The sequence below is a fragment of the Dipodomys merriami genome, unplaced genomic scaffold (genome assembly GCF_024711535.1).
Source record: "Dipodomys merriami isolate MVZ:Mamm:240054 unplaced genomic scaffold, mDipMer1.0.p SCAF_287, whole genome shotgun sequence".
Classification (NCBI taxonomy): domain Eukaryota; kingdom Metazoa; phylum Chordata; class Mammalia; order Rodentia; family Heteromyidae; genus Dipodomys; species Dipodomys merriami.
Window position 1 is genome coordinate 759,007 of NW_027204348.1, and position 4,695 is coordinate 763,701.

At 35.7% G+C, this 4,695-nt stretch overlaps 1 pseudogene; it reads left to right on the top strand.

Moving 5' to 3' along the window:
• Positions 1-979: 979 nt before the first annotated feature.
• LOC138838667 (U6 spliceosomal RNA) lies at positions 980-1,079 on the top strand (annotated as a pseudogene).
• The last annotated feature ends 3,616 nt before the right edge of the window (positions 1,080-4,695 follow it).

A 4,695-nucleotide genomic window follows, 5' to 3' on the forward strand; every position in this document is an offset into this window, starting at 1 on the left:
AGTAAGACAATCCATGCTGTCAAGGTAAGATATTCTGGTTGGTCTGTTCCTACATGGAAGAAAGGTAAAGGTTCAGTGTCAATGTCTAGTGCGTTGGGGTCCCTGGGTAAGGGTCACAAAATCACCAGGACACAGGGGATGCAGAGTGCAAAGAGCAATTGCCACTGCATGCTGTGCTTTATTGTTAGTGGGTATTTAAAGACTAGCAAGCATAATATTTGCCAAGATTTGGTCAGAAAACATTCACACAAAAGATTTCCACAGATACATTTTTACTTAACCTATGAGAGAATGTCTAGGTATATTATTATCTAAACTATTTTAGAGCAAGCTCAAACCACTTCTCCAATCTCAGGAAAATGCTTGACCAGCTGTTCATCTATGCTTAAGCAAGCAGAAGAGCCACTTCCTCAGCTCCCAGGAGTCTGTGACATGTTTTGAGAAAGGGAGAGGGAACATTTTCCCTCTGTACCCTGGCGTTCCAAGAGCTTTCCTAATCCCAAACACAGTCCTCAGATAATCCCGAGGCTGGAGCCTGCATCATTCTGCCCCCTCAACATAGACCCTGAGTCTTCACAGTTCAGGTAGACATTTGTCCCAGCAAGAGCTCATTTGGGAAATTTTAAGCTGCAGAAAGTTAGAAGTAGCTCTTAAGCAAGGCTTACATTGAATCCATTAGCTCCACAAAGCTAACTCAGTTGATAAATAAGTACTTGAAAAGCCACCACCTTTGGACTTAGCTGTAAAGGCTTCAAAGTATGATCAAATTTAAAATGAAAATGACAAAATAGTCATTGACAAAAAATTGTAAATGTGAGCAATCGACCAAACTATATAAGTTTTTTCCACTGTACTTAGAGTAAATAAGATCCATAGCATTTTTAGGAACAATAAGGGTTCCTTGTTACAAATAGGCAACCATGGATAAATGCCTGTATAAAGATTGTATCATTACTTACTTAAATTTAGAGGATACTACATGCTTCAGCAACAGGTCTACCCAAATTACAACAATACAGAGATTAACATGGCACTTGCACAAGGATGATATGAAAATTTGTGAAGTATTCCATATTTTTCATTCTTCTGATGCAAGATATGAAAAACAGTTATTAAAAAGTTGATTACAAAAATACAAGTGTAACAATACATGTAATTCATAGAATTAAAGGTTTGTTTGACATCAGTGTATTAAATTTTCACCTTAGAAAGGCCTTTACATAGTATAACCTTTACAAAACTTGAAATTAGATAATATTGCCATTTTATCCCAAAGAAATAAAATAAGAAACTACGAAAAAAAGGAGTCTTAAAATTCTTCTATGTGGAATGCAATCTGAAAGGTCACATTTATCAATGAATCTATACATTATATAGCAATGTAGAATTCAAAGTATTATATCTAGGAGAGAATGAAATAGATTATGAACATTACACAAACATAGATATTCTTTTTTCAGAAAAGCACCCGGAACATCTTTAGTTTCTATACTATTCATTTCAACAGATAAGTTAAAATTATTTCTGATTTAAAGAATCACAAACTCTGCAGAAATCATTATAGATGTATACAAACAACTCTTGAATACATTTTGATATCAAAGTCATGCAATTCACTTAGAAGAATACCATGGAATACATAAATATTTATTGTAAGATATTGCTGCTGCTTTGCATTGTGAAAAAAATTTGTAGGGACACCAAAGATGGACTGGCATTTTTGAAATTTAAGAAACCAAACCATTACGACTTAGGAGAACAATTTGTACAGCCTTCGACAACTTCAAAGAGGTAGTGATACATACTTATCCTTTTGGAAATAGCAAATGCAGTTTCTTCAAAATTGTTCTTCAGACCTGGTTTGATATAATGGTTCAACAGAAGGAGATACAGAGTATCTTTGCTATTTCTATTCCCAGCAGCAAGATGCAAGGAGGTCAAGAGGCCTTTAGTTTGGGGATTGGTATCTGCATCATGATGAAGTAATAAAGAAGCCATTCTGATATTATTCCACATATAAGTACTGTGCAGGGGTGTCCAGCCATTCAGAGTTATTGCATGAATATCTGCCTTGAGCTACCAACTAATGGACAATGTCTAAGTGTCCACTCTAGGCTTCCCAATGAAGAGGGTATACTCATCCTCATCCCTAGAATTCATCTGGGTGGCCATTTTGGAAAGCAGTGTTCACAACACAGTAAGCCGATACATTTCAACATTCCAAAGAAGAAATTTGCTTGGATCCTACTCCATTTTTTTCTTGCAATTGATACCATTCCTAATTTTTTCATCTTGTTCCTTGTCTTCGTCAGAATTGCCTAACCAGAGATTTTGAGTACCAGTGGGAATGAGGTGTCCATGTATTTCCCCAATAGTTCACATTGGTTGAACTGGTCAGAAAAAACTGGTGAATGTTCTGCATATGTTTTTTCACCATGATATATTTTGTCTTTTTCCATTTTTACTATTCTAAATTATTCTAACTGGAGAGTAGTGAATTATAGGGAGCAGAGGAAAGATTTTCCTCAGTATTCAATGGTACAGACTGAAAATCAGGACCAGTGGTGTCTTCATGTGCAGCTTATTCTAGGAAAGAGAAAATAGGAAACAATGCCTTCTATGTAAATGATTTGGGAAATACCATGTTATAGTGTACGAGAACTCACTATTCAACATATGGGATTTAAGAGCTTTCTAATAGCTTTCTAATGTTGGTATCCAACATTAGAAAAAATGTATAATGCAGTAATAAAATAGAAGTCCTTTGTATGACTACCTAAATTCATATTTTTTTTTAAAGACACTTGTTTTCATCTAAAAATAGGCCTATCTATTGTCTTCAGGTGATTTTGATGATTGAAGATGCTTAATGAGAAGTCAAAATGTATTAGTAGTCCTTTGCTATCAATTAAATTTCACTTTTTCTTCTTGGAGAATATAATGATCAAAGCAATAGTTCAGAATCAGCAAGCAATAATTCAGAATCATGCGTCAAGTACAAGTGAATCACCAGTAAGTAATCCTCGATTCCATTTTCCACAAAGTTTTGTTACAGATACAATCTGCCTGCCTTCTCTAGCTGCTTTCCTAGCCTGGATCTATTCTTTCATTTTATAGGAAAAGTGTGAATCAACTGATTTCAGTCAGATCTGTTAGTAGAATTATCAAGTATTGAGATTCTTTTTTTTTTTTTTTTAAATTAGTTGTGGGGCCTGACCTCTATGCCTGGGCACTGTCCTTGAGCTCTTCAAATCAAGGCAAGTGCTCTACCACTTGAGCCACAGCACCACTTCTATATTTTTCTATTCATGTGGTGCTGTTTTGGGAAATGGCAGAGCAGAAAGTGAAATGATGCAACCAAAAATAGAAAAGCAAAATAAATTAGGATAATTATGGAGCAATCATATTGTCTATGAGAACCATAAAACAGAGAGAGGAAAAGAGATACAGATGTGCAACGACCTAGCTAGCCACAAAATCCATGCTTCTACTCAATTTACAGAGCAAACAAGTTTTTTTTTTATTTTTTTAAAAAAGATGGAAATAGAATTCATGTATTTACTTGAAATTAGTAAATACATTGTTAGTCGCCTACATAAAGAGACATAGCTTTGACCAAATTACAGATAAGAATCTTAATCCTTGGCCTGGGAAGGTGGCTCAGTGTAGAGTGCTTGACTTGCAGCTTACTACAGTGCAGACACTACTTTCCAAAAAGGCCACTCATATGAATACTATGTATGAGCATAAGTATAATCCTCTTCATCGGGAAGCCTAGAGTGGACATTTAGACATTGTCCATGAGTTGGTATCTCAAGGCAGATATTTATCCAATAACTGTGAATGGCTGGACACACCTGCACAGTGCTTATATGTGGAACATATTGCAACAGCATACACACACACACACACACACACACACACACACACACACACACACACACACACACACACATACACAAATCATCAGATTTCTTCTTAAGTATTTTTTGTGTATGGTCTTAAGAAGAAATTTACATTACTAACGAATTTCTGACAGAACAATATAATCACTGTACATCTTCCTTCTATACTCTCAATATTAAATTGCTATATAAGTATGTGCAATAGATAAGTATAGGAAAAAGTAGGAGCCACACTGGTGGCTCATGTCTTTATTCCTAGCTAATCAGAAAGACAAAATCTGATGATTGTGGTTTGAAACCAGACAAAGAAAAATAGCCCATTAGATTCTGGTTTGAAAGTAACCAGCAAAAGCTAGAAATGGAGCTGTCTTACAAGCAGTAAGATGCTAGCCTTGAGAAAACTAAATCAAAATAAATAACAAATTCTGAGACCGAGCCAGGCCTTGAGTTCAAGCTCTAGTATTAGCACCAAACTAATGAATGAATGAATGAACTAAAAATAAATTAAATGGTCACATGTGCAGAGACAGGGAAAATGTAACCACCGTGGTGAGTGGATTATGAATTATTTTGTAATAAGGCAAATTATCATTTTTCCTAACCACTAATATTTTTTTGGACATACTTTGTTTTTTTATTGTGAAAATACTGTACAGAGGAGTTACAATTACATGGGCAAGATAGTGAGTACATTTCTTATCAAGCATTGTAGCCTCCTCCGTTGTTTCCCCTTCCTGTCCCTTTCCATCCTCCCCACCCAATCCTCCCCACCTTCCCTTCTCCCCTCTCC